The sequence below is a fragment of the Schistocerca gregaria genome, chromosome 1 (assembly GCF_023897955.1).
Source record: "Schistocerca gregaria isolate iqSchGreg1 chromosome 1, iqSchGreg1.2, whole genome shotgun sequence".
Lineage (NCBI taxonomy): Eukaryota > Metazoa > Arthropoda > Insecta > Orthoptera > Acrididae > Schistocerca > Schistocerca gregaria.
The window spans coordinates 41,619,897-41,646,166 of NC_064920.1; positions in this window are offsets into that span (position 1 = coordinate 41,619,897).

Below are 26,270 nucleotides of genomic sequence, written 5' to 3' on the forward strand. Positions count from 1 at the left end.
TGCATCGGGATTGAATACTACATTCACCATGCGCACTTTCCTCCGTGGGAGTAATGTCTCAAACAGTCTACGCTTTGATCGTTCCCTGGAAGACCAGTAGTAGATTCCGATGCACATCTGGTGGCATTCTGTAATATGTGGACTATCAGAGTGTTGATGAAACACAGAAACTGCATCGGGATTGAATACAACAATCACCATGCGCACTTTCCTCCACGGGAGGTATGTCTCAAACAGTCTACGCTTTGATCGTTCCCTGGAAGACCAGTAGTAGTTTCCCAAGCACATCTGGTGGCATTCTGTAATCTGTGGAGTATGAGAGTGTTGATGAAACACAGAAATTGCATCGGGATTGAATGCTACATTCACCATGCGCACTTTCCTCAATGGGAGTAATTCTCAAACAGTCTATGCTTTGATCGTTCCCTGGAAGACCAGTAGTAGTTTCTGATGCACATCTGGTGGCATTCTGTAATCTGTGGACTATCAGAGTGCTGATGAAACACAGAACCTGCATCGGGATTGAATACAACAATCACCATGCGCACTTTCCTCCACGGGAGGTATGTCTCAAGCAGTCTACGCTTTGATCGTTCCCTGGAAGACCAGTAGTAGTTTCCGATGCACATCTGGTGGCATTCTGTAATCTGTGGACTATCAGTGTGTTGATGAAACACAGAAACTGCATCGGGATTGAATACAACAATCACCATGCGCCTTTCCTCCACGGGAGGTATGTCTCAAACAGTCTACGCTTTGATCGTTCCCTGGAAGACCAGTAGTAGTTTCCGATGCACATCTGGTGGTATTCTCTAATCTGTGGACTATCAGAGTGTTGATGAAACACAGAAATTGCATCGGGATTGAATAAAACAGTCACCATCCGCACTTTCCTCCATGGGAGTCATGTCCCAAAGAGTCCACCCTTTGATCGTTCCCTGGAAGACCAGTAGTTGTTTCCGATGCACATCGGGAGGCATTCTGTAATCTGTGGACTATCAGAGTGTTGATGAAACACAGAAATTGCATCGGGATTGAATACAACAGTCACCATGCGCACTTTCCTCCATGAGAGTAATTCTGAAACAGTCTACGCTTTGATCGTTCTCTGGAAGACCAGTAGTAGTTTCCGATGCACATCTGGAGGCATTCTGTAATCTGTGGACTATCAGAGTGTTGATGAAACACAGAAATTGCATCGGGATTGAATACAACAATCACCATGCGCACTTTCCTCCACAGGAGGTATGTCTCAAACAGTCTACGGTTTGATCGTTCCCTGGAAGACCAGTAGTAGTTTCCGATGCACATCTGGTGGCATTCTGTAATCTGTGGACTATCAGAGTGTTGATGAAACACAGAAATTGCATCGGGATTGAATACAACAATCACCATGCGCACTTTCCTCCACGGGAGGCATGTCTCAAACAGTCTACGCTTTGATCGTTCCCTGCAAGACCAGTAGTAGTTTCCGATGAACACCTTGAGGCATTCTGTAATCTGTGGACTATCAGAGTGTTGATGAAACACAGAAATTGCAATTGGATTGAATACTACAGTCACCATGCGCACTTTCCTATATGGGAGTAATGTATCTGACAGTCTACGCTTTGATCGTTAGCTGGAAGACCAGTAGTAGTTTCCGATGCACATCTTGAAACATTCTGTAATCTGTGGACTATCAGAGTGTTGATGAAACACAGAAAATGCATCGGGATTGAATACAACAGTCACCATGCGCACTTTCCTCCATGGGAGTAATGTCTCAAACAGTCTACGCTTTGATCGTTCCCTGGAAGACCAGTAGTAGCTTTTGATTAACATCTGGAGGCATTCTGTAATCTGTGGATTATCAGAGTGTTGATGAAACACAGAAATTGCATCGGGATTGAAGACAACAGTCACCATGCGCACTTTCCACCATGGGAGTAATGTCCCAAACAGTCTACGCTTTGATCGTTCCCTGGAAGACCAGTTGTTGTTTCCGATGCACATCGGGAGGCATTCTGTAATCTGTGGACTATCAGAGTGTTGATGAAACACAGAAATTGCATCGGGATTGAATACAACAGTCACCATCCGCACTTTCATCCATGGGAGTAGTGTCTGAAACATTCTACGCTTGGATCGTCCCAGGAAGTCCAGTAGCAGTTTCCAATGCTCATCTCGTGGCATACTGTAATCTGTGGAGTATCAGAGTGTTGTTGAAACACAGAAATTGCATCGGGATTGAATACAACAGTCACGATGCGCACTTTCCTCCATGGGAGTAATTCTGAAACGATCTACGCTTGGATCGTTCCCAGGAAGACCAGTAGTAGTTTCCGATGCACATCTCGTGGCATTCTGTAGTCTGTAGACTATCAGAGTGTTGATGAAACACAGAAAATGCATCGGGATTGAATACAACAGTCACCATGCGCACTTTCCTCCATGGGAGTAATGTCTCAAACAGTCTACGCTTTGATCGTTCCCTGGAAGACCAGTAGTAGCTTACGATTAACATCTGGAGGCATTCTGTAATCTGTGGACTATCAGAGTGTTGATGAAACACAGAAATTGCATCGGGATTGAATACAACAGACCCCATGCGCACTTTCCTCCATGAGAGTAATTCTCAAACAGTCTACGCTTTGATCGTTCCCTGGAAGACCAGTAGTAGTTTCCGATGCACATCTGGTGGCATTATGTAATCTGTGGACTATAAGAGTGTTGATGAAACACAGAAACTGCATCGGGATTCAATACAACAATCACCATGCGCACTTTCCTCCACGGGAGGTATGTCTCAAACAGTCTACGCTTTGATCGTTCCCTGGAAGACAAGGAGTAGTTTCCGATGCACATCTGGTGGCATTCTGTAATCTGTGGACTATCGGAGTGTTGATGAAACGCAGAAATTGCATCGGGATTGAACACAACAGTCACCATCCTCACTTTCCTCCATGGGAGTAATGTCTGAAACAGTCTACGTTTTGATCGATTGTTCCCTGGAAGGCCAGTAGTAGTTTCCGATGCACATCTCGTGGCATTCTGTAATCTGTGGACTATCAGAGTGTTAATGAAACACAGAAAATGCATCGGGATTGTATACAACAGTCACCATGCTCACTTTCCTCCATGGGAGTAATGTCTCAAAGAGTTTACGCTTTGATCGTTTTCTGGGAAGACCAGTAGTAGTTTCCGATGCACATCTGGTAGCATTCTGTAATCTGTGGACTATCAGAGTGTTGATGAAACACAGAAATTGAATCGGGATTGAATACAACAGTCACCATCCGCACTTTCCTCCATGGGAGTAATGTCTTAAACAGTCTACGCTTGGATCGTTCCCAGGAATACCAGTAGCAGTTTCCGATGCACATCTCGTGGCATTCTGTAACCTGTGGAGTATCAGAGTGTTGATGAAACACAGCAATTGCATCGTAATTGAATACAACAGTCACCATGCGCACTTTCCTCCACGGGAGTAATTCTGAAACTGTCTACGATTTGAGTGTTCCCTGGAAGACCAGTAGTAGTTTCCGATGCACATCTGGTGGCATTCTGTAATCTGTGGACTATCAGAGTGTTGATGAAACACAGAAATTGCATCGGGGATTGAATACAACAATCACCATGCGCACTTTCCTCCATGGGAGGTATGTCTCAAACAGTCTACGCTTTGATCGTTCCCTGCAAGACCAGTAGTAGTTTCCGATGAACACCTTGAGGCATTCTGTAATCTGTGGACTATCAGAGTGTTGATGAAACACAGAAATTGCAATTGGATTGAATACTACAGTCACCATGCGCACTTTCCTATATGGGAGTAATGTCTCTAACAGTCTACGCTTTAATCGTTAACTGGAAGACCAGTAGTAGTTTCCGATGCACATCTTGAAACATTCTGTAATCTGTGGACTATCAGAGTGTTGATGAAACACAGAAAAAGCATCGGGATTGAAGACAACAATCACCATGCGCACTTTCCTCCACGGGAGGTATGTCTCAAACAGTCTACGCTTTGATCGTTCCCTGGAAGACCAGTAGTAGTTTCCCAAGCACATCTGGTGGCATTCTGTAATCTGTGGAGTATGATAGTGTTGATGAAACACAGAAATTGCATCGGGATTGAATACTACATTCACCATGCGCACTTTCCTCAATGGGAGTAATTCTCAAACAGTCTATGCTTTGATCGTTCCCTGGAAGACCAGTAGTAGTTTCTGATGCACATCTGGTGGCATTCTGTAATCTGTGGACTATCAGAGTGCTGATGAAACACAGAACCTGCATCGGGATTGAATACAACAATCACCATGCGCACTTTCCTCCACGGGAGGTATGTCTCAAGCAGTCTACGCTTTGATCGTTCCCTGGAAGACCAGTAGTAGTTTCCGATGCACATCTGGTGGCATTCTGTAATCTGTGGACTATCAGTGTGTTGATGAAACACAGAAACTGCATCGGGATTGAATACAACAATCACCATGCGCCTTTCCTCCACGGGAGGTATGTCTCAAACAGTCTACGCTTTGATCGTTCCCTGGAAGACCAGTAGTAGTTTCCGATGCACATCTGGTGGTATTCTCTAATCTGTGGACTATCAGAGTGTTGATGAAACACAGAAATTGCATCGGGATTGAATACAACAGTCACCATGCGCACTTTCCTCCATGGGAGTAATTCTGAAACAGTCTACGCTTTGATCGTTCTCTGGAAGACCAGTAGTAGTTTCCGATGCACATCTGGTGGCATTCTGTAATCTGTGGACTATCAGAGTGTTGATGAAACACAGAAATTGCATCGGGATTGAATACAACAATCACCATGCGCACTTTCCTCCACGGGAGGTATGTCTCAAACAGTCTACGCTTTGATCGTTCCCTGGAAGACCAGTAGTAGTTTCCGATGCACATCTGGTGGCATTCTGTAATCTGTGGACCTTCAGAGTGTTGATGAAACACAGAAATTGCATCGGGATTGAAAACAACAGTCACCATCCACACTTTCCTCCATGGGAGTAATGTCTGAAGCAGTCTACGCTTGGATCGTTCCCAGGAAGACCAGTAGTAGTTTCCGATGCACATCTCGTGGCATTCTGTAATCTGTAGACTATCAGAGTGTTGATGAAACACAGAGAATGCATTGGGATTGAATACAACAGTCACCATGCGCACTTTCCTCCATGGGAGTAATGTCTCAAACAGTCTAGTCTTTGATCGTTCCCTGGAAGACCAGTAGTAGCTTCCGATTAACATCTGGAGGCATTCTGTAATCTGTGGACTATGAGAGTGTTGATGAAACACAAAAATGGCATCGGGAATGAAGACAACAGTCACCATACGCACTTCCCACCATGGGAGTAATGTCCCAAACAGTCTACGCTTTGATTGTTCCCTGGAAGACCAGTAGTCGTTTCCGATGCACATCGGGAGGCATACTGTAACCTGTGGAGTATCAGAGTGTTTATGAAACACAGAAATTGCATCGGGATTGAATACAACAGTCACCATGAGCACTTTCCTCCATGGGAGTAATTCTGAAACAGTCTACGCTTTGATCGTTCCCTGGAAGACCAGTAGTCGTTTCCGATGCACATCGGGAGGCATACTGTAACCTGTGGAGTATCAGAGTGTTTATGAAACACAGAAATTGCATCGGGATTGAATACAACAGTCACCATGAGCACTTTCCTCCATGGGAGTAATTCTCAAACAGTCTACGCTTTGATCGTCCCCTGCAAGACCAGTAGTAGTTTCCGATGAACACCTTGAGGCATTCTGTAATCTGTGGACTATCAGAGTGTTGATGAAACACAGAAATTGCAATTGGATTGAATACTACAGTCTCCATGCGCACTTTCCTATTTGGGAGTAATGTATCTAACAGTCTACGCTTTGATCGTTAGCTGGAAGACCAGTAGTAGTTTCCGATGCACATCTTGAAACATTCTGTAATCTGTGGACTATCAGAGTGTTGATGAAACACAGAAAATGCATCGGGATTGAATACAACAGTCACCATGCGCACTTTCCTCCATGGGAGTAATGTCTCAAACAGTCTACGCTTTGATCGTTCCCTGGAAGACCAGTAGTAGCTTCCGATTAACATCTGGAGGCATTCTGTAATCTGTGGACTATCAGAGTGTTGATGAAACACAGAAATTGCATCGGGATTGAAGACAGCAGTCACCATGCGCACTTTCCACCATGGGAGTAATGTCCCAAACAGTCTACGCTTTGATCGTTCCCTGGAAGACCAGTAATAGTTTCCGATGCACATCTGGTGGCATTCTGTAATCTGTGGACTATCAGAGTGTTGATGAAACACAGAAACTGCATCGGGATTCAATACAACAATCACCATGCGCACTTTCCTCCACGGGAGGTATGTCTCAAACAGTCTACGCTTTGATCGTTCCCTGGAAGACCAGTAGTAGTTTCCGATGCACATCTGGTGGCATTCTCTAATCTGTGGACTATCAGAGTGTTGATGAAACACACAAATTGCATCGGGATTGAATACTACATTCACCATGCGCACTTTCCTCAATGGGAGTAATTCTCAAACAGTCTATGCTTTGATCGTTCCCTGGAAGACTAGTAGTAGTTTCCGATGCACATTTGGTGGCATTCTGTAATCTGTGGACTATCAGAGTGCTGATGAAACACAGAAACTGCATCGGGATTGAATTAAACAATCACCATGCGCACTTTCCTCCACGGGAGGTATGTCTCAAGCAGTCTACGCTTTGATCGTTCCCTGGAAGACCAGTAGTAGTTTACGATGCACATCTGGTGGTATTCTCTAATCTGTGGACTATCAGAGTGTTGATGAAACACCGAAACTGCATCGGGATTGAATACAACAATCACCAAGCGCACTTTCCTCCACGGGACGTATGTCTCAAACAGTCTACGCTGTGATCGTTCCCTGGAAGACCAGTAGTAGTTTCCGATGCACATCTAGTGGTATTCTCTAATCTGTGGACTATCAGAGTGTTGATGAAACACAGAAATTGCATCGGGATTGAATACAACAGTCACCATCCGCACTTTCCTCCATGGGAGTAATGTCTGAAACAGTCTACGCTTTGATCGTTCCTGGAAGATCAGTAGTAGTTTCCGATGCACATCTGGTGGCATTCTGTAATCTGTGGACTATCAGAGTGTTGATGAAACACAGAAATTGCATCGGGATTGAATACAACAATCACCATGCGCAATTTCCTTCACGGGATGTATGTCTCAAACAGTCTACGCTTTGATCGTTCCCTGGAAGAGCAGCAGTAGTTTCCGATGCACATCTGGTGGCATTCTGTAATCTGTGGACTATCAGAGTGTTGATGAAACACAGAAATTGCATCGCGATTGAATACAACAGTCACCATCCGCACTTTCCTCCATGGGAGTAATGTCTCAAAGAGTTGACGCTTTGATCGTTTTCTGGGAAGACCAGTAGTAGTTTCCGATGCACATCTGGTAGCATTCTGTAATCTGTGGACTATCAGAGTGTTGATGAAACACAGAAATTTCATCCGGATTGAATACAACAGTCACCATGCTACATTCTTCCACGGGAGGTATGTCTCAAACATACTACGCTTTGATCGTTCCCTGGAAGACCAGTAGTAGTTTCCGATGCACATCTGGTGGAATTCGGTATTCTGTGGACTATCAGAGTGTTGATGAAACACAGAAACTTCATCGGGATTGAATACAACAATCACCATGCGCACTTTCCTCCACGGGAGGTTTGTCTAAAACAGTCTACGCTTTGATCGTTCCCTGGAAGACCAGTAGTAGTTTCCAATGTACATCTGGTGGTATTCTTTAATCTGTGGACTATCAGAGTGTTGATGAAACACAGAAACTGCATTGGGATTGAATACAACAATCACCATGCGCACTTTCCTCCACGAGGGGGTATGTGTCAAACAGTCTACGCTTTGATCGTTCCCTGGAACACCAGTAGTAGTTTCCGATGCACATCTGGTGGTATTCTCTAATCTGTGGACTATCAGAGTGTTGATGAAACACAGAAATTGCATCGGGATTGAATACAACAGTCACCATCCGCACTTTCCTCCATGGGAGTAATGTCTGAAACAGTCTACGCTTGGATCGTTCCCAGGAAGATTAGTAGCAGTTTCCGATGCACATCTCGTGGCATTCTGTAACCTGTGGAGTATCAGAGTGTTGATGAAACACAGCAATTGCATCGTAATTGAATACAACAGTCACCATGCGCACTTTCCTCCACGGGAGTAATTCTGAAACTGTCTACGATTTGAGTGTTCCCTGGAAGACCAGTAGTAGTTTCCGATGCACATCTGGTGGCATTCTGTAATCTGTGGACTATCAGAGTGTTGATGAAACACAGAAATTGCATCGGGGATTGAATACAACAATCACCATACGCACTTTCCTCCATGGGAGGTATGTCTCAAACAGTCTACGCTTTGATCGTTCCCTGCAAGACCAGTAGTAGTTTCCGATGAACACCTTGAGGCATTCTGTAATCTGTGGACTATCAGAGTGTTGATGAAACACAGAATTTGCAATTGGATTGAATACTACAGTCACCATGCGCACTTTCCTATATGGGAGTAATGTCTCTAACAGTCTACGCTTTGATCGTTAGCTGGAAGGCCAGTAGTAGTTTCCGATGCACATCTTGAAACATTCTGTAATCTGTGGACTATCAGAGTGTTGATGAAACACAGAAAATGCATCGGGATTGAATACAACAGTCACCATGCGCACTTTCCTCCATGGGAGTAATGTCTCAAACAGTCTACGCTTTGATCGTTCCCTGGAAGACCAGGAGTAGCTTCCGACTAACATCTGGAGGCATTCTGTAATCTGTGGACTATCAGAGTGTTGATGAAACACAGAAATTGCATCGGGATTGAAGACAACAGTCACCATGCGCACTTTCCACCATGGGAGTAATGTCCCAAACAGTCTACGCCTTGATCGTTCCCTGGAAGACCAGTAGTTGTTTCCGATGCACATCGGGAGGCATTCTGTAAGCTGTGGACTATCAGAGTGTTGATGAAACACAGAAATTGCATCGGGATTGAATACAACAATCACCATGCGCACTTTCCTCCACGGGAGGTATGTCTCAAGCAGTCTACGCTTTGATCGTTCCCTGGAAGACCAGTAGTAGTTTCCGATGCACATCTGGTGGCATTCTGTAATCTGTGGACTATCAGTGTGTTGATGAAACACAGAAACTGCATCGGGATTGAATACAACAATCACCATGCGCCTTTCCTCCACGGGAGGTATGTCTCAAACAGTCTACGCTTTGATCGTTCCCTGGAAGACCAGTAGTAGTTTCCGATGCACATCTGGTGGTATTCTCTAATCTGTGGACTATCAGAGTGTTGATGAAACACAGAAATTGCATCGGGATTGAATAAAACAGTCACCATCCGCACTTTCCTCCATGGGAGTCATGTCCCAAAGAGTCCACCTTTTGATCGTTCCCTGGAAGACCAGTAGTTGTTTCCGATGAACATCGGGAGGCATTCTGTAATCTGTGGACTATCAGAGTGTTGATGAAACACAGAAATTGCATCGGGATTGAATACAACAATCACCATGCGCACTTTCCTCCACGGGAGGTATGTCTCAAACAGTCTACGCTTTGATCGTTCCCTGGAAGACGAGTAGTATTTTCCGATGAACATCTGGAGGCATTCTGTAATCTGTGGACTATCAGAGTGTTGATGAAACACAGAAATTGCAATTGGATTGAATACTACAGTCTCCATGCGCACTTTCCTATATGGGAGTAATGTATCTAACAGTCTACGCTTTGATCCTTAGCTGGAAGACCAGTAGTAGTTTCCGATGCACATCTTGAAACATTCTGTAATCTGTGGACTATCAGAGTGTTGATGAAACACAGAAAATGCATCGGGATTGAATACAACAGTCACCATGCGCACTTTCCTCCATGGGAGTAATGTCTCAAACAGTCTACGCTTTGATCGTTCCCTGGAAGACCAGTAGTAGCTTCCGATTAACATCTGGAGGCATTCTGTAATCTGTGGACTATCAGAGTGTTGATGAAACACAGAAATTGCATCGGGATTGAAGACAACAGTCACCATGCGCACTTTCCACCATGGGAGTAATGTCCCAAACAGTCTACGCTTTGATCGTTCCCTGGAAGAACAGTAGTAGTTTCCGATGCACATCGGGAGGCATTCTGTAATCTGTGGACTATCAGAGTGTTGATGAAACACAGAAATTGCATCGGGATTGAATACAACAGTCACCATCCGCACTTTCCTCCATGGGAGTAGTGGGTGAAACATTCTACGCTTGGATCGTTCCCAGGAAGTCCAGTAGCAGTTTCCGATGCTCATCTCGTGGCATTCTGTAATCTGTGGAGTATCAGAGTGTTGTTGAAATACAGAAATTGCATCGGGATTGAATACAACAGTCACGATGCGCACTTTCCTCCATGGGAGTAATTCTGAAACGGTCTACGCTTGGATCGTTCCCAGGAAGACCAGTAGTAGTTTCCGATCCTCATCTCGTGGCATTCTGTAATCTGTAGACTATCAGAGTGTTGCTGAAACACAGAAAATGCATCGGGATTGAATACAACAGTCACCATGCGCACTTTCCTCCATGGGAGTAATGTCTCAAACAGTCTACGCTTTGATCGTTCCCTGGAAGACCAGTTGTAGCTTACGATTAACATCTGGAGGCATTCTGTAATCTGTGGACTATCAGAGTGTTGATGAAACACAGAAATTGCTTCGGGATTGAATACAACTGTCACCATGCGCACTTTCCTCCAAGAGAGTAATTCTCAAACAGTCTACGCTTTGATCGTTCCCTGGAAGACCAGTAATAGTTTCCGATGCACATCTGGTGGCATTCTGTAATCTGTGGACTATCAGAGTGTTGATGAAACACAGAAACTGCATCGGGATTCAATACAACAATCACCATGCGCACTTTCCTCCACGGGAGGTATGTCTCAAACAGTCTACGCTTTGATCGTTCCCTGGAAGACCAGTAGTTGTTTCCGATGCACATCTGGTGGCATTCTCTAATCTGTGGACTATCAGAGTGTTGATGAAACACACAAATTGCATCGGGATTGAATACTACATTCACCATGCGCACTTTCCTCAATGGGAGTAATTCTCAAACAGTCTATGCTTTGATCGTTCCCTGGAAGACCAGTAGTAGTTTCCGATGCACATCTGGTGGCATTCTGTAATCTGTGGACTATCAGAGTGCTGATGAAACACAGAAACTGCATCGGGATTGAATTAAACAATCACCATGCGCACTTTCCTCCACGGGACGTATGTCTCAAGCAGTCTACGCTTTGGTCGTTCCCTGGAAGACCAGTAGTAGTTTCCGATGCACATCTGGTGGTATTCTCTAATCTGTGGACTATCAGAGTGTTGATGAAACACAGAAACTGCATCGGGATTGAATACAACAATCACCAAGCGCACTTTCCTCCACGGGAGGTATGTCTCAAACAGTCTACGCTTTGATCGTTCCCTGGAAGACCAGTAGTAGTTTCCGATGCACATCTAGTGGTATTCTCTAATCTGTGGACTATCAGAGTGTTGATGAAACACAGAAATTGCATCGGGATTGAATACAACAGTCACCATCCGCACTTTCCTCCATGGGAGTAATGTCTGAAACAGTCTACGCTTTGATCGTTCCTGGAAGATCAGTAGTAGTTTCCGATGCACATCTGGTGGCATTCTGTAATCTGTGGACTATCAGAGTGTTGATGAAACACAGAAATTGCATCGGGATTGAATACAACAATCACCATGCGCAATTTCCTTCACGGGAAGTATGTCTCAAACAGTCTACGCTTTGATCGTTCCCTGGAAGAGCAGTAGTAGTTTCCGATGCACATCTGGTGGCATTCTGTAATCTGTGGAGTATCAGAGTGTTGATGAAACACAGAAATTGCATCGGGATTGAATACAACAGTCACCATGCGCACTTTCCTCCATGGGAGTAATGTCTGAAACAGTCTACGCTTGGATCGTCCCAAGGAAGACCAGTAGTAGTTTCCGATGCACATCTCGTCGCATTCTGTATTCTGTAGATTATCAGAGTGTTGATGAAACACAGAAAATGCATCGGGATTGAATACAACAGTCACAATGCGCACTTTCCTCCATGGGAGTAATGTCTCAAACAGTCTACGTTTTGATCGTTGCCTGGAAGACCAGTATTAGCTTCCGATTCACATCTGGAGGCATTCTGTAATCTGTGGACTATCAGAGTGTTGATGAAACACAAAAATTGCATTGGGATTGAAGACAACAGTCACCATACGCACTTTCCACCATGGGAGTAATGTCCCAAACAGTCTACGCTTTGATCGTTCCCTGGAAGACCATTAGTAGTTTCCCATGCACATCTGGAGGCATTCTGTAATCTGTGGAGTATCAGAGTGTTGATGAAACACAGAAATTGCATCGGGATTGAATACAACAGTCACCATGCGCACTTTCCTCCATGGGAGTAATTCTCACAGAGTCTACGCTTTGATCGTTCCCTGGAAGACCAGTAGTAGTTTCCGATGCACATCTGGTGGTATTCTCTAATCTGTGGACTATCAGAGTGTTGATGAAACACAGAAATTGCATCGGGATTGAATACAACAGTCACCATCCGCACTTTCCTCCATGGGAGTAATGTCTGAAACAGTCTACGCTTGGATCGTCCCAAGGAAGACCAGTAGTAGTTTCCGATGCACATCTCGTCGCATTCTGTAATCTGTGGAGTATCAGAGTGTTGATGAAACACAAAAATTGCATCGGGATTGAAGACAACAGTCACCATGCGCACTTTCCTCCATGAGAGTAATTCTCAAACAGTCTACGCTTTGATCGTTCCCTGGAAGACCAATAGTAGTTTCCGATGCACATCTGGTGGCATTCTCTAATCTGTGGACTATCAGAGTGTTGATGAAACACAGAAATTGCATCGGGATTGAAGACAACAATCACCATGCGCAATTTCCTTCACGGGAGGTATGTCTCAAACAGTCTACGCTTTGATCGTTCCCTGGAAGAGCAGTAGTAGTTTCCGATGCACATCGGGAGGCATTCTGTAATCTGTGGACTATCAGAGTGTTGATGAAACAAAGAAATTGCATCGGGATTGAATACAACAGTCACCATGCGCACTTTCCTCCATGAGAGTAATTCTCAAACAGTCTACGCTTTGATCGTTCCCTGGAAGACCAGTAGTATTTTCCGATGCACATCTGGTGGCATTCTGTAATATGTGGACTATCAGAGTGTTGATGAAACACAGAAACTGCATCGGGATTGAATACAACAATCACCATGCGCACTTTCCTCCACGGGAGGTATGTCTCAAACAGTCTACGCTTTGATCGTTCCCTGGAAGACCAGTAGTAGTTTCCGATGCACATCTGGTGGCATTCTCTAATCTGTGGACTATCAGAGTGTTGATGAAACACAGAAATTGCATCGGGATTGAATACTACATTCACCATGCGCACTTTCCTCAATGGGAGTAATTCTCAAACAGTCTATGCATTGATCGTTCCCTGGAAGACCAGTAGTAGTTTCTGATGCACATCTGGTGGCACTCTGTAATCTGTGGACTATCAGAGTGCTGATGAAACTCAGAACCTGCATCGGGATTGAATACAACAATCACCATGCGCACTTTCCTCCACGGGAGGTATGTCTCAAGCAGTCTACGCTTTGATCGTTCCCTGGAAGACCAGTAGTAGTTTCCGATGCACATCTGGTGGCATTCTGTAATCTGTGGACTATCAGTGTGTTGATGAAACACAGAAACTGCATTTGGACTGAATACAACAATCACCATGCGCACTTTCCTCCACGGGAGGTATGTTTCAAACAGTCTACGCTTTGACCGTTCCCTGGAAGACCAGTAGTAGTTTCCGATGCACATCTGGTGGTATTCTCTAATCTGTGGACTATCAGAGTGTTGATGAAACACAGAAATTGCATCGGGATTGAATAAAACAGTCACCATCCGCACTTTCCTCCATGGGAGTAATGTCCCAAACAGTCCACCCTTTGATCGTTCCCTGGAAGACCAGTAGTTGTTTCCGATGCACATCGGGAGGCATTCTGTAATCTGTGGACTATCAGAGTGTTGATGAAACACAGAAATTGCATCGGGATTGAATACAACAGTCACCATGCGCACTTTCCTCCATGGGAGTAATTCTGAAACAGTCTACGCTTTGATCGTTCCCTGGAAGACCAGTAGTAGTTTCCGATGCACATCTGGAGGCATTCTGTAATCTGTGGACTATCAGAGTGTTGATGAAACACAGAAATTGCATCGGGATTGAATACAACAATCACCATGCGCACTTTCCTCCACGGGAGGTATGTCTCAAACAGTCAACGCTTTGATCGTTCCCTGGAAGACCATTAGTAGTTTCCGATGCACATCTGGAGGCATTCTGTAATCTGTGGACTATCAGAGTGTTGATGAAACACAGAAATTGCATCGGGATTGAATACAACAGTCACCATCCGCACTTCCCTCCATGGGAGTATTGTCTGAAGCAGTCTACGCTTGGATCGTTCCCAGGAAGACCTGTAGTAGTTTCCGATGCACATCTCGTTTCATTCTGCAATCTGTAGACCATCAGAGTGATGATGAAACACAGAAAATGCATTGGGATTGAATACAACAGTCACCATGCGCACTTTCCTCCTTGGGAGTAATGTCTCAAACAGTCTACGCTTTGATCGTTCCCTATAAGACCAGTAGTAGCTTCCGCTTAACATCTGGAGGCATTCTGTAATCTGTGGACTATCAGAGTGTTGATGAAACACAAAATTTGCATCGGGAATGAAGACAACAGTCACCATGCGCACTGTCCACCATGGGAGTAATGTCCCAAACAGTCTACGCTTTGATCGTTCCCTGGAAGACCAGTAGTCGTTTCCGATGCACATCGGGAGGCATACTGTAACCTGTGGAGTATCAGAGTGTTGATGAAACACAGAAATTGCATCGGGATTGAATACAACAGTCACCATGAGCACTTTCCTCCATGGGAGTAATTCTGAAACAGTCTACGCTTTGATCGTTCCCTGGAAGACTAGTAGTAGCTTCCGATTAACATCTGGAGGCATTCTGTAATCTGTGGACTATCAGAGTGTTGATGAAACACAGAAATTGCATCGGGATTGAATACAACAGTCACCATCCGCACTTTCCTCCATGGGAGTAGTGTCTGAAACATTCTACGCTTGGATCGTTCCCAGGAAGTCCAGTAGCAGTTTCCGATGCTCATCTCGTGGCATTCTGTTATCTGTGGAGTATCAGAGTGTTGTTGAAACACAGAAATTGCATCGGGATTGAATACAACAGTCACGATGCGCACTTTCCTCCATGGGAGTAATTCTGAAACGGTCTACGCTTGGATCGTTCCCAGGAAGACCAGTAGTAGTTTCCGATGCACATCTCGTGGCATTCTGTAATCTGTAGACTATCAGAGTGTTGATGAAACACAGAAAATGCATCGGGATTGAATACAACAGTCACCATGCGCACTTTCCTCCATGGGAGTAATGTCTCAAACAGTCTACGCTTTGATCGTTCCCTGGAAGACCAGTAGTACATTACGATTAACATCTGGAGGCATTCTGTAATCTGTGGACTATCAGAGTGTTGATGAAAGACAGAAACTGCATCGGGATTCAATACAACAATCACCATGCGCACTTTCCTCCACGGGAGGTATGTCTCAAACAGTCTACGCTTTGATCGTTCCCTGGAAGACCAGTAGTAGTTTCCGATGCACATCTGGTGGCATTCTCTAATCTGTGGACTATCAGAGTGTTGATGAAACACACAAATTGCATCGGGATTGAATACTACATTCACCATGCGCACTTTCCTCAATGGGAATAATTCTCAAACAGTCTATGCTTTGATCGTTCCCTGGAAGACCAGTAGTAGTTTCCGATGCACATCTGGTGGCATTCTGTAATCTGTGGACTATCAGAGTGTTGATGAAACACAGAAACTGCATCGGGATTGAATACAACAATCACCATGCGCACTTTCCTCCACGGGAGGTATGTCTCAAACAGTCTACGCTTTGATCGTTCCCTGGAAGACCAGTAGTAGTTTCCGATGCACATCTGGTGGTATTCTCTAATCTGTGGACTATCAGAGTGTTGATGAAACACAGAAATTGCATCGGGATTGAATACATCAGTCACCATCCGCACTTTCCTCCATGGGAGTAATGTCTGAAAAAGTCTACGCTTGGATTGTTCCCAGGAAGACCAGTAGCAGTTTCCGATGCACATCTCGTGGCATTCTGTAATCTGTGGAGTATGAGAGTGTTGATGAAACACAGAAATTGCATCGGGATTGAATACAACAGTCACTATGCGCACTTTCCTCCATGGGAGTAAATCTGAAACAGTCTACGCTTTGATCGTCCCTGGAAGATCAGTAGTAGTTTCCGATGCACATCTGGTGGCATTCTGTAATCTGTGGACTATCAGAGTGTTGATGAAACACAGAAATTGCATCGGGATTGAATACAACAATCACCATGCGCACTTTCCTCCACGGGAGGTATGTCTCAAACAGTCTACGCTTTGATCGTTCCCTGGAAGACCAGTAGTAGTTTCCGATGGACATCTGGTGGCATTCTGTAATCTGTGGACTATCAGAGTGTTGATGAAACACAGAAATTGCATCGGGATTGAATACAACAGTCACCATACGCACTTTCCTAAATGGGAGTAATGTCTGAAGCAGTCTACGATTGGATCGTTCCCAGGAAGACCAGTAGTAGTTTCCGATGCACATCTCGTGGCATTCTGTAATCTGTAGACTATCAGAGTGTTGATGAAACACAGAAAATGCATCGGGATTGAATACAACAGTCACCATAAGCACTTTCCTCCATGGGATTAATGTCTCAAACAGTCTACGCTTTGATCGGTCCCTGGAAGACCAGTAGTAGCTTCCGATTAACATCTGGAGGCATTCTGTAATCTGTGGACTATCAGAGTGTTGATGAAACACAAAAATTGCATCGGGAATGAAGACAACAGTCACCATGCGCACTTTCCACCATGGGAGTAATGTCCCAAACAGTCTACGCCTTGACCGTTCCCTGGAAGACCAGTAGTCGTTTCCGATGCACATCGTGAGGCATACTGTAACCTGTGGAGTATCAGAGTGTTGATGAAACACAGAAATTGCATCGGGATTGAATACAACAATCACCATGCGCACTTTCCTCCACGGGAGGTATGTCTCAAACAGTCTACGCTTTGATCGTTCCCTGCAAGACCAGTAGTAGTTTCCGATGAACACCTTGAGGCATTCTGTAATCTGTGGACTATCAGAGTGTTGATGAAACACAGAAATTGCAATTGGATTGAATACTACAGTCACCATGCACACTTTCCTATATGGGAGTAATGTATCTAACAGTCTACGCTTTGATCGTTAGCTGGAGGACCAGTAGTAGTTTCCGATGCACATCTTGAAACATTCTGTAATCTTTGGACTATCAGAGTGTTGATGAAACACAGAAAATGCATCGGGATTGAATACAACAGTCACCATGCGCACTTTCCTCCATGGGAGTAATGTCTCAAACAGTCTACGCTTTGATCGTTCCCTGGAAGACCGGTAGTAGCTTCCGATTAACATCTGGAGGCATTCTGTAATATGTGGACTATCAGAGTGTTGATGAAACAGAGAAATTGCATCGGGATTGAAGACAACAGTCACCATGCGCACTTTTCACCATGGAAGTAATGTCCCAAACAGTCTACGCTTTGATCGTTCCCTGGAAGACCAGTTGCTGTTTCCGATGCACATCGGGAGGCATTCTGTAATCTGTGGACTATCAGAGTGTTGATGAAACACAGAAATTGCATCGGGATTGAATACAACAGTCACCATCCGCACTTTCCTCCATGGGAGTAGTGTCTGAAACGGTCTACGCTTGGATCGTTCCCACGAAGACCAGTAGTAGTTTCCGATGCATATCTCGTGGCATTCTGTAATCTGTAGACTATCAGAGTGTTGATGAAACACAGAAAATGCATCGGGATTGAATACAACAGTCACCATGCGCACTTTCCTCCATGGGAGTAATGTCTCAAACAGTCTACGCTCTGATCGTTCCCTGGAAGACCAGTAGTAGCTTACGATTAACATATGGAGGCATTCTGTAATCTGTGGACTATCAGAGTGTTGATGAAACACAGAAATTGCTTCGGGATTGAATACAACAGTCACCATGCGCACTTTCCTCCATGAGAGTAATTCTCAAACAGTCTACGCTTTGATCGTTCCCTGGAAGACCAGTAATAGTTTCCGATGCACATCTGTTGGCATTCTGTAATCTGTGGACTATCAGAGTGTTGATGAAACACAGAAACTGCATCGGGATTCAATACAACAATCACCATGCGCACTTTCCTCCACGGGAGGTATGTCTCAAACAGTCTACGCTTTGATCGTTCCCTGGAAGACCAGTAGTAGTTTCCGATGCACATCTGGTGGCATTCTCTAATCTGTGGACTATCAGAGTGTTGATGAAACACACAAATTGCATCGGGATTGAATACTACATTCACCATGCGCACTTTCGTCAATGGGAGTAATTCTCAAACAGTCTATGCTTTGTTCGTTCCCTGGAAGACCAGTAGTAGTTTCCGATGCACATCTGGTGGCATTCAATAATCTGCGGACTATCAGAGTGCCGATGAAACACAGAAACTGCATCGGGATTGAATTAAACAATCACCATGCGCATATTCCTCCACGGGAGGTATGTCTCAAGCAGTCTACGCTTTGATCGTTCCCTGGAAGACCAGTAGTAGTTTCCGATACACATCTGGTGGCATTCTGTAATCTGTGGACTATCAGAGTGTTAATGAAACACAGATACTGCATCGGGATTGAATACAACAATCACCATGCGAACTTTCCTCCACGGGAGGTATGTCTCAAACAGTCTACGCTTTGATCGTTCCCTGGAAGACCAGTAGTCATTTCCGATGCACATCGGGAGGCATACTGTCACCTGTGGAGTATCAGAGTGTTGATGACACACAGAAATTGCATCGGGATTGAATACAACAGTCACCATGAGCACTTTCCTCCATGGGAGTAATTCTGAAACAGTCTACGCTTTGATCGTTCCCTGGAAGACTAGTAGTAGCTTCCGATTAACATCTGGAGGCATTCTGTAATCTGTGGACTATCAGAGTGTTGATGAAACAGAGAAATTGCATCGGGATTGAAGACAACAGTCACCATGCGCACTTTCCACCATGGGAGTAATGTCCCAAACAGTCTACGCTTTGATCGTTCCCTGGAAGACCAGTTGCTGTTTCCGATGCACATCGGGAATCATTCTGTAATCTGTGGACTATCAGAGTGTTGATGAAACACAGAAATTGCATCGGGATTGAATACAACAGTCACCATCCGCACTTTCCTCCATGGGAGTAGTGTCTGAAACATTCTACGCTTGGATCGTTCCCAGGAAGTCCAGTAGCAGTTTCCGATGCTCATCTCGTGGCATTCTGTAATCTGTGGAGTATCAGAGTGTTGTTGAAACACAGAAATTGCATCGGGATTGAATACAACAGTCACGATGCGCACTTTCCTCCATGGGAGTAATTCTGAAACGGTCTACGCTTGGATCGTTCCCAGGAAGACCAGTAGTAGTTTCCGATGCACATCTCGTGGCATTCTGTAATCTGTAGACTATCAGAGTGTTGATGAAACACAGAAAATGCATCGGGATTGAATACAACAGTCACCATGCGCACTTTCCTCCATGGGAGTAATGTCTCAAACAGTCTACGCTTTAATCGTTCCCTGGAAGACCAGTAGTAGCTTACGATTAACATCTGGAGGCATTCTGTAATCTGTGGACTATCAGAGTGTTGATGAAACACAGAAACTGCATCGGGATTCAATACAACAATCACCATGCGCACTTTCCTCCACGGGAGGTATGTCTCAAACAGTCTACGCTTTGATCGTTCCCTGGAAGACCAGTAGTAGTTTCCGATGCACATCTGGTGGCATTCTCTAATCTGTGGACTATCAGAGTGTTGATGAAACACACAAATTGCATCGGGATTGAATACTACATTCACCATGCGCACTTTCCTCAATGGGAGTAATTCTCAAACAGTCTATGCTTTGATCGTTCCCTGGAAGACCAGTAGTAGTTTCCGATGCACATCTGGTGGCATTCTGTAATCTGCGGACAATCCGAGTGCTGATGAAACACAGAAACTGCATCGGGATTGAATTAAACAATCACCATGCGCACTTTCCTCCACGGGAGGTATGTCTCAAGCAGTCTACGCTTTGATCGTTCCCTGGAAGACCAGTAGTAGTTTCCGATGCACATCTGGTGGCATTCTGTAATCTGTGGACTATCAGAGTGTTGATGAAACACAGAAACTGCATCGGGATTGAATACAACAATCACCATGCGCACTTTCCTCCACGGGAGGTATGTCTCAAACAGTCTACGCTTTGATCGTTCCCTGGAAGACCAGTAGTAGTTTCCGATGCACATCTGGTGGTATTCTCTAATCTGTGGACTATCAGAGTGTTGATGAAACACAGAAATTGCATCGGGATTGAATACATCAGTCACCATCCGCACTTTCCTCCATGGGAGTAATGTCTGAAAAAGTCTACGCTTGGATTGTTCCCAGGAAGACCAGTAGCAGTTTCCGATGCACATCTCGTGGCATTCTGTAATCTGTGGAGTATGAGAGTGTTGATGAAACACAGAAATTGCATTGGGATTGAATACAACAGTCACTATGCGCACTTTCCTCCATGGGAGTAAATCTGAAACAGTCTACGCTTTGATCGTCCCTGGAAGATCAGTAGTTGTTTCCGATGCACATCTGGTGGCATTCTGTAATCTGTGGACTATCAGAGTGTCGATGAAACACAGAAATTGCATCGGGATTGAATACAACAATCACCATGCGCACTTTCCTCCACGGGAGGTATGTCTCAAACAGTCTACGCTTTGATCGTTCCCTGGAAGACCAGTAGTAGTTTCCGATGGGCATCTGGTGGCATTCTGTAATCTGTGGACTATCAGAGTGTTGATGAAACACAGAAATTGCATCGGGATTGAATACAACAATCACCATGCGCACTTTCCACCATGGGAGTAATGTCCCAAACAGTCTACGCCTTGATCGTTCCCTGGAAGACCAGTAGTCGTTTCCGATGCACATCGTGAGGCATACTGTAACCTGTGGAGTATCAGAGTGTTGATGAAACACAGAAATTGCATCGGGATTGAATACAACAATCACCATGCGCACTTTCCTCCACGGGAGGTATGTCTCAAACAGTCTACGCTTTGATCGTTCCCTGCAAGACCAGTAGTAGTTTCCGATGAACACCTTGAGGCATTCTGTAATCTGTGGACTATCTGAGTGTTGATGAAACACAGAAATTGCAATTGGATTGAATACTACAGTCACCATGCACACTTTCCTATATGGGAGTAATGTATCTAACAGTCTACGCTTTGATCGTTAGCTGGAGGACCAGTAGTAGTTTCCGATGCACATCTTGAAACATTCTGTAATCTTTGGACTATCAGAGTGTTGATGAAACACAGAAAATGCATCGGGATTGAATACAACAGTCACCATGCGCACTTTCCTCCATGGGAGTAATGTCTCAAACAGTCTACGCTTTGATCGTTCCCTGGAAGACCAGTAGTAGCTTCCGATTAACATCTGGAGGCATTCTGTAATATGTGGACTATCAGAGTGTTGATGAAACAGAGAAATTGCATCGGGATTGAAGACAACAGTCACCATGCGCACTTTTCACCATGGAAGTAATGTCCCAAACAGTCTACGCTTTGATCGTTCCCTGGAAGACCAGTTGCTGTTTCCGATGCACATCGGGAGGCATTCTGTAATCTGTGGACTATCAGAGTGTTGATGAAACACAGAAATTGCATCGGGATTGAATACAACAGTCACCATCCGCACTTTCCTCCATGGGAGTAGTGTCTAAAACGGTCTACGCTTGGATCGTTCCCACGAAGACCAGTAGTAGTTTCCGATGCACATCTCGTGGCATTCTGTAATCTGTAGACTATCAGAGTGTTGATGAAACACAGAAAATGCATCGGGATTGAATACAACAGTCACCATGCGCACTTTCCTCCATGGGAGTAATGTCTCAAACAGTCTACGCTTTGATCGTTCCCTGGAAGACCAGTAGTAGCTTACGATTAACATATGGAGGCATTCTGTAATCTGTGGACTATCAGAGTGTTGATGAAACACAGAAATTGCTTCGGGATTGAATACAACAGTCACCTTGCGCACTTTCCTCCATGAGAGTAATTCTCAAACAGTCTACGCTTTGATCGTTCCCTGGAAGACCAGTAATAGTTTCCGATGCACATCTGGTGGCATTCTGTAATCTGTGGACTATCAGAGTGTTGATGAAACACAGAAACTGCATCGGGATTCAATACAACAATCACCATGCGCACTTTCCTCCACGGGAGGTATGTCTCAAACAGTCTACGCTTTGATCGTTCCCTGGAAGACCAGTAGTAGTTTCCGATGCACATCTGGTGGCATTCTCTAATCTGTGGACTATCAGAGTGTTGATGAAACACACAAATTGCATCGGGATTGAATACTACATTCACCATGCGCACTTTCGTCAATGGGAGTAATTCTCAAACAGTCTATGCTTTGTTCGTTCCCTGGAAGACCAGTAGTAGTTTCCGATGCACATCTGGTGGTATTCAATAATCTGCGGACTATCAGAGTGCTGATGAAACACAGAAACTGCATCGGGATTGAATTAAACAATCACCATGCGCACATTCCTCCACGGGAGGTATGTCTCAAGCAGTCTACGCTTTGATCGTTCCCTGGAAGACCAGTAGTAGTTTCCGATACACATCTGGTGGCATTCTGTAATCTGTGGACTATCAGAGTGTTGATGAAACACAGATACTGCATCGGGATTGAATACAACAATCACCATGCGAACATTCCTCCACGGGAGGTATGTCTCAAACAGTCTACGCTTTGATCGTTCCCTGGAAGACCAGTAGTAGTTTCCGATGCACATCTGGTGGTATTCTCTAATCTGTGGACTATCAGAGTGTTGATGAAACACAGAAAATGCATCGGGATTGAATACAACAGTCACCATCCGCACTTTCCTCCATGGGAGTAATGTCTGAAACAGTCTACGCTTGGATCGTTCCCTGGAAGACCAGTAGCAGTTTCCGATGCACATCTCGTGGCATTCTGTAATCTGTGGAGTATGAGACTGTTGATGAAACACAGATATTGGATCGGGATTGAATACAACAGTCACCATGCCCACTTTCCTCCATGGGAGTAATTCTGAAACAGTCTAAGCTTTGATCGTCCCTGGAAGATCAGTAGTAGTTTCTGATGCACATCTGGTGGCATTCTGTAATCTGTGGACTATCAGAGTGTTGATGAAACACAGAAATTGCATCGGGATTGAATACAACAATCACCATGCGCACTTTCCTCCACGGGAGGTATGTCTCAAACAGTCTACGCTTTGATCGTTCCCTGGAAGACCACTAGTAGTTTCCGATGCACATCTGGTGGCATTCTGTTATCTGTGGACTATCAGAGTGTTGATGAAACACAAAAATTGCATTGGGATTGAAGACAACAGTCACCATACGCACTTTCCACCATGGGAGTAATGTCCCAAACAGTCTACGCTTTGATCGTTCCCTGGAAAACCATTAGTAGTTTCCGATGCACATCTGGAGGCATTCTGTAATCTGTGGAGTATCAGAGTGTTGATGAAACACAGAAATTGCATCGGGATTGAATACAACAGTCACTATGCGCACTTTCCTCCATGGGAGTAATTCTCAAACAGTCTACGCTTTGATCGTTCCCTGGAAGACCAGTGTAGTTTCCGATGCACATCTGGTGGTATTCTCTAATCTGTGGACTATCAGAGTGTTGATGGAAAACAGAAATTGCATCGGGATTGAATACAACAGTCACCATCCGCACTTTCCTCCATGGGAGTAATGTCTGAAACAGTCTACGCTTGGATCGTTCCCAGGAATACCAGTAGCAGTTTCCGATGCACATCTCGTCGCATTCTGTAATCTGTGGAGTATCAGAGTGTTGATGAAACACAAAAATTGCATCGGGATTGAAGACAACAGTCACCATGCGCACTTTCCTCCATGAGAGTAATTCTCAAACAGTCTACGCTTTGATCGTTCACTGGAAGACCAGCAGTAATTTCCGATGCACATCTGGTGGCATTCTCCAATCTGTGGACTATCAGAGTGTTGATGAAACACAGAAATTGCATCGGGATTGAATACCACATTCACCATGCGCACTTTCCTCATTGGGAGTAATTCTCAAACAGTCTATGCTTTAATCGTTCCCTGGAAGACCAGTAGTAGTTTCCGATGCTAATCTGGTGGCATTCTGTAATCTGTGGACTATCAGAGTGCTGCTGAAGCACAGAAACTGCATAGGGATTGAATAAAACAATCACCATGCGCACTTTCCTCCACGGGAGGTATGTCTCAAGCAGACTACGCTTTGATCGTCCCCTGGAAGACCAGTAGTAGTTTCCGATGCACATCTGGTGGCATTCTGTAATCTGTGGACTATCAGAGTGTTGATGAAACACAGAAACTGCATCGGGATTGAATACAACAATCACCATGCGCACTTTCCTCCACGGGAGGTATGTCTCAAACAGTCTACGCTTTGATCGTTCCCTGGAAGACCAGTAGTAGTTTCCGATGCACATCTGGTGGTATTCTCTAATCTGTGGACTATCAGAGTGTTGATGAAACATAGAAATTGCATCGGGATTGAATACAACAGTCACCATCCGCACTTTCCTCCATGGGAGTAATGTCTGAAACATTCTACGCTTGGATCGTTCCCAGGAAGACCAGTAGCAGTTTCCGATGCACATCTGGTGGCATTCTGTAATCTGTGGACTATCAGAGTGTAGATGAAACACAGAAACTGCATCGGGATTGAATACAACAATCACCATGCGCACTTTCCTCCACGGGAGGTATGTCTCAAACAGTCTACGCTTTGATCGTTCCCTGGAAGACCAGTAGTAGTTTCCGATGCACATCTGGTGGTATTCTCTAATCTGTGGACTATCAGAGTGTTGATGAAACACAGAAATTGCATCGGGATTGAATACAACAGTCACCATCCTCACTATCCTCCATGGGAGTAATGTCTGAAACAGTCTACGCTTGGATTGTTCCCAGGAAGACCAGTAGCAGTTTCCGATGCACATCTCGTTTCATTCTGTAATCTGTGGAGAATGAGAGTGTTGATGAAACACAGAAATTGCATCGGGATTGAATACTACATTCACCATGCGCACTTTCCTCATTGGGAGTAATTCTCAAACAGTCTATGCTTTAATCGTTCCCTGGAAGACCAGTAGTAGTTTCCGATGCTAATCTGGTGGCATTCTGTAATCTGTGGACTATCAGAGTGCTGATGAAGCACAGACACTGCATAGGGATTGAATTAAACAATCACCATGCGCACTTTCCTCCACGGGAGGTATGTCTCAAGCAGTCTACGCTTTGATCGTCCCCTGGAAGACCAGTAGTAGTTTCCGATGCACGCCTGGTGGCATTCTGTAATCTGTGGACTATCAGAGTGTTGATGAAACACAGAAACTGCATCGGGATTGAATACAACTATCACCATGCGCACTTTCCTCCACGGGAGGTATGTCTCAAACAGTCTACGCTTTGATCGTTCCCTGGAAGACCAGTAGTAGTTTCCGATGCACATCTGGTGGTATTCTCTAATCTGTGGACTATCAGAGTGTTGATGAAACACAGAAATTGCATCGGGATTGAATACAACAGTCACCATCCGCACTTTCCTCCATGGGAGTAATGTATGAAACATTCTACGCTTGGATCGTTCCCAGGAAGACCAGTAGCAGTTTCCGATGCACATCTGGTGGCATTCTGTACACTGTGGACTATCAGAGTGTTGATGAAACACAGAAACTGCATCGGGATTGAATACAACAATCACCATGCGCACTTTCCTCCACGGGAGGTATGTCTCAAACAGTCTACGCTTTGATCGTTCCCTGGAAGACCAGTAGTAGTTTCCGATGCACATCTGGAGGCATTCTGTAATCTGTGGAGTA